General features: G+C 48.8%; 1 pseudogene; it reads right to left on the bottom strand.

Annotated features, from left to right (window-relative positions):
• Positions 1-5437: 5437 nt before the first annotated feature.
• LOC144612433 (U1 spliceosomal RNA) lies at positions 5438-5591 on the bottom strand (annotated as a pseudogene).
• Positions 5592-10083: the final 4492 nt, after the last annotated feature.

Here is a 10083-nt window from a genome sequence, read left to right on the forward strand (position 1 = left end):
GCACAGACATTGTGGGCCAAAGGGCCTGTTCCTGCACTGTGTTTCTGTTGTTGCTACAATGGAATATTGTTGTAAAGATTGATAATATTATGAGAAAGATAAACCAAGTACAATATGTATTTGTGCCAGGGGCCTACCTGATCTCCCAGTTGCCAAACACTTTACTGCCCCTTCCCATTTCCACACTGACCTTTCTCTCCTGGCCTCCTCCATTGTCAGAGTGAGGCCAAACGCAAATTGGAGGAACAGCACTTCATATTTCGCCTGGGCAGCTTGCAACCCAGCGGTCTGCAGATGCTGGTTTAAAGCGAAGATAGACACACAATGCTGGACTAACTCAGCGGGACAGGCAACATCTCTGGAGAGAAGGAATGGGTGACGCTTCGGGTCGAGACCCTTCATCAGTCTGAAGAAGGGTCTCGAACCGATCAGTCTGAAGTAGGTTCTCGACCTGAAACGACACCCATTCTTTCTCTCCAGAGATGCTGTCTGACCCACTGAGTTACTCCAGCTTTTTGTGCCTTTCTTCGGTTTAAACCAGCATCTGCAGGTCCTTCCTTCATACAACATGTGTTAATTGGGTGTATGGTGAGGTTGTGCTGAAACTGTGATGTTTGAAACTTGCAGACTGTGGAAGTCAGAGTACCAGTTGTGACTGAGATGTGGTGTTGTGTTGGAAGCACACAGCTGGCCTGGGACAGAACACATGCATTAGATGCATCAAGAAGTTGCTATGGAGACGGTGAAGGACGTTCCCCCCGGTTACGGCAGGATTCCCTTCCTGGGAACCGTTCCCAACATGCGGCCGTGAACAGAGCTCCCACACGGCAGAAGATGCCTGCAGCCCCGCAGCAGCCGGTAAATCCATCCCACCGTCTCCCACACACTCGCTCATGTGTATGTCAAGTCAAGTCAAGTCAATTTTATTTGTATAGCACATTTAAACACAACCCACATTGACCAAAGTGCTGTACATCAGTTCAGGTACTAATAAACGAACAACTAAATGGCACATAAACATAACAGCACATACATAAACAGTTCACAGCGCCCCCTCAGAGGGCCTCAAACGCTAGGGATTAGAAATAGGTTTTGAGCCTGGACTTAAAGGAGTCGATGGAGGGGGCAGTTCTGATGGGGAGAGGGATGCTGTTCCACAGTCTTGGAGCTGCAACCGCAAAAGCGCGGTCACCCCTGAGCTTAAGCCTAGACCGCGGGATAGTGAGTAGCCCCATATCGGCCGACCTGAGGGACCTGGAGATAGAGTGGTGGGATAGAAGATTTTTGATATAAGGGGGGGGCAAGCCCGTTTAGGGCTTTATATGTGATTAGGAGGAGCTTGAAATTGATTCTGTACCTTACTGGGAGCCAGTGGAGAGAGGCCAGGATCGGGGTGATGTGCTCCCTTTTACGGGTACGCGTCAGGAGTCTCGTTGCGGCGTTTTGGACCAATTGTAGGCGGGACAGGGATGATTGACTGATCCCAGTGTATAGGGAGTTGCAGTAGTCTAAGCGGGAGGAAATGAATGCATGAATGATTTTTTCAGTATCGTCAGATTTGAGGAATGGTTTGATTTTCGCTATGGTACGAAGCTGGCCTTTACCACAGCGTTGACTTGCCTGTCAAATTTTAATGCCGAGTCAAATATCACGCCCAAGTTTTTGACGTGCAGTTTGACCAGGGGGGATAGGCTTCCAAGGCTGCCTGTTATCGTTTTGATGGAGTCGGGGGGGCCGAATAGGATGACCTCAGACTTGCTCTCGTTTAGTTGAAGGAAGTTCTGTACCATCCAACATTTTATGTCCTCAAGGCAGTGCATGGGGCTGATTAAATTTGACCGGTTGTTGGGTTTCAGGGGGAGATAAAGTTGTGTGTCATCCGCATAGCAGTGGAAAGAAATGTCGTGCCTTTGAATGATTTGGCCAAGGGGGAGCATGTATAGAGAGAAGAGAATGGGGCCTAGGATGGAGCCTTGTGGAACCCCGCAGGAGAGGCTAGCTGGGGAAGAGGAATAATTGCCTATGTTTATGGAGAAACTCCTATTTTTGAGGTAGGAAATGAACCAACTCAGGGCAGTGCCATCAACGCCAACCCCGTACCGGAGACGGTCAATAAGGATGGTGTGATCCACTATCAAACGCTGCGCTGAGGTCGAGAAGGAGCAAGATAGCACAGTCGCCGGTGTCGATGGCGAGAAGCAGGTCGTTGTGTACCTTCAACAAGGCAGACTCTGTGCTGTGGTGGGCCCTGAAACCTGACTGGAAACCTTCCAGGATTGTATTTTGGTGTAGGTAAGGCATTAATTGATTTAGAATTGCCTTTTCAAGGACTTTTGACAGGAATGGCAGTTTGGAAATGGGTCTGTAGTTGCTAGGTAAGGTGGGGTCTAAGTTAGGTTTTTTCAGGAGGGGCTGGACCACCGCGTGCTTGAAACAGGTTGGAACGGTGCCAGTGGCCAGAGAACTGTTGATGATAGAGGGGATGCTGGGACCGGCTATTGCAATGAAATCCTTCAGAAGGGTAGTGGGGACAGCATCAAGGGGGCAGGTTGCAAGTTTCATGGTGGAGACAAGCTTTGCAAGGGAGGATAGAGTGATAGACAATAGACAATAGGTGCAGGAGTAGGCCATTCAGCCCTTCGAGCCAGCACCGCCATTCAATGCGATCATGGCTGATCACTCTCAATCAGTACCCCGTTCCTGCCTTCTCCCGATACCCCCTCACTCCGCTATCCTTAAGAGCTCTATCCAGCTCTCTCTTGAAAGCATCCAACGAACTGGCCTCCACTGCCTTCTGAGGCAGAGAATTCCACACCTTCACCACTCTCTGACTGAAAAAGTTCTTCCTCATCTCCGTTCTAAATGGCCTACCCCTTATTCTTAAACTGTGGCCCCTTGTTCTGGACTCCCCCAACATTGGGAACATGTTTCCTGCCTCTAATGTGTCCAATCCCCTAATTATCTTATATGTTTCAATAAGATCCCCCCTCATCCTTCTAAATTCCAGTGTATACAAGCCCAATCGCTCCAGCCTTTCAACATACGACAGTCCCGCCATTCCGGGAATTAACCTAGTGAACCTACGCTGCACGCCCTCCATAGCAAGAATATCCTTCCTCAAATTTGGAGACCAAAACTGCACACAGTACTCCAGGTGCGGTCTCACCAGGGCCCGGTACAACTGTAGAAGGACCTCTTTGCTCCTATACTCAACTCCTCTTGTTACGAAGGCCAACATTCCATTGGCTTTCTTCACTGCCTGCTGTACCTGCATGCTTCCTTTCATTGACTGATGCACTAGGACACCCAGATCTCGTTGAACTTCCCCTCCTCCTAACTTGACACCATTCAGATAATATCTGCCTTTCTATTCTTACTTCCAAAGTGAATAACCTCACACTTATCTACATTAAACTGCATCTGCCATGTATCCGCCCACTCACACAACCTGTCCAAGTCACCCTGCAGCCTTATTGCATCTTCCTCACAATTCACACCACCCCCCAGCTTAGTATCATCTGCAAATTTGCTAATGGTACTTTTAATCCCTTCGTCTAAGTCATTAATGTATATCGTAAATAGCTGGGGTCCCAGCACCGAACCTTGCGGTACCCCACTGGTCACTGCCTGCCATTCCGAAAGGGACCCATTTATCCCCACTCTTTGCTTTCTGTCTGTCAACCAATTTTCTATCCATGTCAGTACCCTACCCCCAATACCATGTGCCCTAATTTTGCCCACTAATCTCCTATGTGGGACCTTGTCGAAGGCTTTCTGAAAGTCGAGGTACACCACATCCACTGACTCTCCCCTGTCAATTTTCCTAGTTACATCCTCAAAAAATTCCAGTAGATTTGTCAAGCATGATTTCCCCTTCGTAAATCCATGCTGACTCGGAATGATCCTGTTACTGCTATCCAAATGCTCAGCAATTTCGTCTTTTATAATTGACTCCAGCATCTTCCCCACCACTGATGTCAGACTAACTGGTCTATAATTACCCGTTTTCTCTCTCCCTCCTTTCTTAAAAAGTGGGATAACATTTGCTATCCTCCAATCCACAGGAACTGATCCTGAATCTATAGAACATTGAAAAATGATCTCCAATGCTTCCACTATTTCTAGGGCCACCTCCTTAAGTACCCTGGGATGCAGACCATCAGGCCCTGGGAATTTATCAGCCTTCAGTCCCATCAGTCTACCCAAAACCATTTCCGGCCTAATATGGATTTCCTTCAGTTCCTCCATCACCCTAGGTTCTCCGGCCCCTAGAACATTTGGGAGATTGTGTGTATCTTCCTCAGTGAAGACAGATCCAAAGTAACGGTTTAACTCGTCTGCCATTTCTTTGTTCCCCATAATAAATTCCCCTGGTTCTGTCTTCAAGGGACCCACATTTGCCTTGACTATTTTTTTCCTCTTCACGTACCTAAAAAAACTTTTGCTATCCTCCTTTATATTATTGGCTAGTTTACCCTCGTACCACATCTTTTCTCCCCGTATTGCCTTTTTAGTTAACTTTTGTTGCTCTTTAAAAGAGTCCCAATCCTCTGTCTTCCCACTCTTCTTTGCTATGTTATACTTCCTCTCCTTAATTTTTATGCTGTCCCTGACTTCCCTCGTCAGCCACAGGTGTCTCTTACTCCCCTTAGAGTCTTTCCACCTCTTTGGAATAAATTGATCCTGCAACCTCTGCATTATTCCCAGGAATACCTGCCATTGCTGTTCTACCGTCTTCCCTGCTAGGGCCTCCTTCCAGTCAATTTTGGCCAGCTCCTGCCTCATGCCTCTGTAATCCCCTTTGCTATACTGTAATACTGACACTTCCGATTTTCCCTTCTGCCTTTCCATTTGCAGAGTAAAACTTATCATGTTGTGATCACTGCCTCCTAATGGCTCTTTTACCTCTAGTCCCCTTATCAGATCAGGATCATTACACAACACTAAATCCAGAATTGCCTTCTCCCTGGTAGGCTCGAGTACAAGCTGTTCTAAGAATCCATCTCGAAGGCACTCTACAAACTCTCTTTCCTGGGGTCCATTTCCAACCTGATTTTCCCAGTCTACCTGCATGTTGAAATCTCCCATAACCACCGTAGCATTACATTTTTGACACGCCAATTTTATCTCCTGATTCAACTTGCACCCTATGTCGAGGCTACTGTTTGGGGGCCTATAGATAACTCCCATTAGGGTCTTTTTACCCTTACAATTTCTCATTTCTATCCATACTGATTCAACATCTCCTAATTCTATGTCACCCCTTGCAAGGGAATGAATATCATTCCTTACCATCAGAGCAACCCCACCCCCTCTGCCCACCTGTCTGTCTTTTCTATACGTTGTGTACCCCTGAATATTCAGTTCCCAGCCCTGGTCCTCTTGTAGCCATGTCTCAGTGATCCCTACAACATCATACTTGCTTTTTTTTATTTTTTATGAACGCAGTCCCCCACTACCACAAATTTTGCAGTCGAGTATCCCGCATTTGGGGACATCGCAGGCGTCAGCAAACCCGAAGTGCAATGGGATAGCCTCGTCCTGGGAGAACCTCCTTTTTGATCAAGGTGTCTCCCCTGCCAGGTAAGTATCCTTGCCAACAGGTCCGCCACTCGGACTGGAAACGTCTTTTGCCCCGACAGTTCCCAAGAGGGTATACCTATTTGCAATAGGCACAGCCACTGGGGTCTCCTGTAGATCTCGTCCACTCCCCCCTGAAACAGTCTCGCACCTTCGCTCGACGTGGACCCTTGGCGTGACAGCCTCACAATAGGTCCTGTCGAGGAAACTCTCGCATTCCCGGATGGCCCTGAGGTCATCCAACTGCCTCTCCAACTCCACCACACGTCCCTTCAGGAGCTGCACCTGGACACAGTTCTTGCAGGTGTAGCTCCCAGAAGTTCCAGCGACATCCCTGTCTTCCCACATCCTGCAGGAAACACACTGCACCAACGTTTCCGCCATTACCTTGTGTCTATAAACAGTTCTGGCTTAAAACAATTGTAACCTCCTCACCTCAGCCTCCTCGCCGAAGACTCGCAGCCGAAGACTCGCAGCCGAAGACTCGCAGCCGAAGACTCGCAGCCGAAGACTCGCAGCCGAAGACTCGCAGCCGAAGACTCGCAGCCAAAGACTCGCAGCCCCCTCACTGGGCTGCACCCTTTTGCAAGTCTTGCTTATATCACCAATTAAATTGCCTGATTGTCCAATTTACCTGACTTCTCACTTAAATTAACACTTACTTTTCTTCTCAGCCAACGGGCGTCCTTGCTCTGCTCCCGGACTTTTCAAACTGACAACTAGCGTCCTCTTGGCGCTCTTTTTAAACTGCCTTTTCCACTGTAATTAACACTTACTTTTCTTCTCAGCCAACGGGCGTCCTTGCTCTGCTCCCGGACTTTTCATGGGTTGGAAATAGTCCAATTTAGATGAGCAAAGACCAGTGAGATAGCTAGGTCACGGGTGGGAGGGGAAATATTCATTCTAATGTTCTCGACTTTGCTGGTGAAAAATTTAGAGAATTCTTCGCATTTAGCAGGGGACCCAACTAAGCTGGTACTGGGGGGGGACATATGACAGAGGTAATAGTACTAAATAGGATCTTGGAATTTTGAGAGTTTTTGGAGATAAGGTCAGACAAGTATTGTGCTCTCTCAGACTTTACTGTTTCCTGGTATTTGAGAAGATTGTTTTCAGAATTTCGAAGGAAATTTGAAGCTTATCAGATTTCCACTTCCGTTCTGATTTTCGGCACTCCCTTCTTAGGGCTCTGGTGGTGTTATTGAGCCAAGGCTGACCTTTGGGCTTAGGCTTTTTCATTTTAAGAGGAGCAACAGAATCCAGGATGGAAGAGCAAGTGGTGTTAAATAAAGAGATGAGATCCTCAGTGCTGAGATGGGGTGAGAAGCCTCAATAGTGCAGATGTTGGGGGCAGCTATGAGAGCCTCGGAGAACTTACTGGCAGTCAGTGCGTTTATGTAGCGGGAGTAACGAACAGGGAGATGAGATTTGGCGGGAGAGAAAGGCAGAGATGCATCAAAAGTAATAGCGCTGTGATCTGATAGACAAGCCTCAGTAATTTCAATATTGTAGATTGGGAACCCGGACGATAACACTAGGTCGAGTATGGACTGCACTTTAGTGTGTTCCTAAGCTGGGGACGACCTACACCTCAAACAAGTCAACTTGGGGCTGGGCAACGAATAAAGACGAAGACAGAACAAATAAATAGTGACAGGAAATGCTCGAAATACTCAGCCGGTCGGGCAGCATCTTGTGGAGAAAGAAACAGTTCATGTTTCAAGGCCGTATAGAAACGGGCCCTTTGGCCCAACTTGACCATGCTGACCCAGATGCCTCCTCTACGCTGATTCTATTTGCCCACGTTTGGCCCATAGCCCTCTGACCTTTCTTATCCATGTTCAAATGTCTTCTGAAAAATGCTTTTTCAGATCAATGACCATTGATCAGAACTGGATGCAGTCAGATGATGTGGCCAGTTCTGATACAAACTGGAAAGGCTGGTTATCTGAAATTGTCCATATTAATGATGACCTCAAGGACTGCACCACACTCAGACGTGGTGCCATTCCAAAAGATTTTGTCTGCTTCATTGGAACAATTGGAACGGTTTCACAGTGGGGCAGCGGTAGAGTTGCTGCCTCGCAACGCCAGAGACCCAGGTTCTATCTTGACTACGGGTTTGTCTGGGTTTTTTTCCGAGATCTTTCGTTTTCTCCCGCTACTTCAAAGACGTACATGTTTGTTGGTTAATTGGCTGGGTATAAATGTAAACTGTCCCTAGTGTGTGTAGGATAGTTAATGGGCAGGGATTGCAGGTCGGTGCGGATTTGATGGGCTCTCTAAACTAAACTGAACAATATGGACAACATGCAACAGCCTAGATAATCGGCCATCCAGCAGCAAACTCCCAAGTGCACCAGATTTATGAGTATTACTGGACTCTGACAACCATAGTGGATCCTTTGGCGTTTCTGGAGGATTCCTGAGTATCCGAAGTTCTTCCCAGGTCAGAACATTTGTGCGGCTTCTCTCCGGTGTGGATTCGCTGGTGTTGGTGGAGGTGCCTTGCCCATGTGAAACTCTTCCCACATTCTGCACATTCATGCCATCTCTCATTTGTCCATGCTTGAGTATCACCTGATTTTCCAATTCCACTCTTTCCATCAGATGGTGTGAAAGGACTCTGCTCAAGTTTACTATAAGAAAATAACTGCAGATGCTGGTACAAATCGATTTATTCACAAAATGCTGGAGTAACTCAGCAGGTCAGGCAGCATCTCGGGAGAGAAGGAATGGGTGACGTTTCGGGTCGAGACCCTTCAGACTGATGTCAGGGGGCGGGACAAAGGAAGGATATAGGTGGAGACAGGAAGATAGAGGGAGATCTGGGAAGGGGAAGGGAGGGACAGAGGAGCTATCTAAAGTTGTAGAAGTCGACGTTCATACCACTGGGCTGCAAACTGCCCAGGCGAAATATGAGGTGCTGTTCCTCCAATTTCCGGTGGGCCTCACTATGGGACTGGAGGACGCCCATGACAGAAAGGTCAGAATGGGAGGGGGAGTTGAAGTGCTCGGCCACCGGGAGATCAGTTTTGTTAATGCGGACCGAGCGCAGGTGTTCAGCGAAGCGATCGCCGAGCCTGCGCTTGGTTTCGCCGATGTAAATGAGTTGACATCTAGAGCAGCGGATGCAATAGATGAGGTTGGAGGAGGTGCAGGTGAACCTTTGTCTCACCTGGAAAGACTTTGGGTCCTTGGATGGAGTTGAGGGGGGAGGTAAAGGGACAGGTGTTGCATCTCGTGCGGTTGCAGGGGAAAGTGCCCGGGGTTGGGGTGGTTTGGGTAGGAAGGGACGAGTGGACCAGGGAGTTACGGAGGGAACAGTCTCTGTGGAACACAGAGGGGAGGGGATGGGAAGATATGGCCAGTGGTGGGGTCCCATTGTAGGTGACGGAAATGTTGGTGGATGATATGTTGGATCCGCTGGCTGGTGGAAGGTGAGAACGAGGGGGATTCTGGCCTTGTTGCGAGTGGGGGAAGGGGGAGCAAGAGTGGAGCTGCGGGATGTAGAAGAGACCCTAGTGAGAGCCTCATCTATAATGGAGGAGGGGAAGCCCCGCTTCCTGAAGAACGAGGACATCTCGGAAGCCCTAGTGTGAAACACCTCATCCCGGGCGCAGATGCGGCGTAGACAGAGGAATTGGGAGTAGGGGATAGACTTTTTGCAGGGGACCGGGTGGGAAGAAGTGTAGTCCAGATAGCTGTGCGAGTCAGTGGGTTTATAGTAAATGTCCGTCACTAGTCTGTCTCCTGTGATGGAGATGGTGAGATCCAGAAACGGGAGGGAGATGTCAGAGATAGTCCAGGTATATTTAAGGGCAGGATGGAAATTGGAGGTGAAGTGTATGAAGTCAGTGAGTTCTGCATGGGTGCAAGAGGTAGCACCAATGCAGTCATCGATGTAGCGGAGGTAGAGTTCGGGGATGGGGCCAGTGTACGTCTGGAACAGGGATTGTTCGACGTACCCGACAAAGAGGCAGGCGTAGCTAGGGCCCATGCGAGTGCCCATAGCTACGCCTCTGGTTTGGAGGAAGTGGGAGGAGTCAAAGGAGAAGTTGTTGAGGGTAAGAACCAGCTCTGCTAGGCGGAGGAGAGTGTTGGTCGATGGGGATTGGCTGGTTCCACGGTCGAGGAAGAAACGGAGGGCTTCGAGACCATCCTTGTGGGGGATGGAAGTGTAGAGTTACTGGACATCCATGGTGAAGATGGAGTGGGGGCCTGGAAACTGGAAGTTATCGAGATGGAGAGCGTGTGAGGTGTCTTGGACGTAGGTGGGGAGGGATTTAACCAGGGGGGATAGGATGGAGTCGAGGTAGGTAGAGATAAGTTCAGTGGGGCATGAGCAGGCAGAGAATGGGTCTGCTGGGACAGTTCTGTTTGTGGATTTTGGGTAGGAGGTAGAATCGGGCCGTGCGGGGCTGGGGAACTATGAGATTGGAGGCACTGGGGGGTACGGCCCTGCCCCTGCGAAGCTCTTCCCACAATCTGCACATTCATGCA

This window comes from Rhinoraja longicauda, chromosome 44 (assembly GCF_053455715.1).
Source record: "Rhinoraja longicauda isolate Sanriku21f chromosome 44, sRhiLon1.1, whole genome shotgun sequence".
Taxonomy (NCBI): Eukaryota; Metazoa; Chordata; class Chondrichthyes; order Rajiformes; family Arhynchobatidae; genus Rhinoraja; species Rhinoraja longicauda.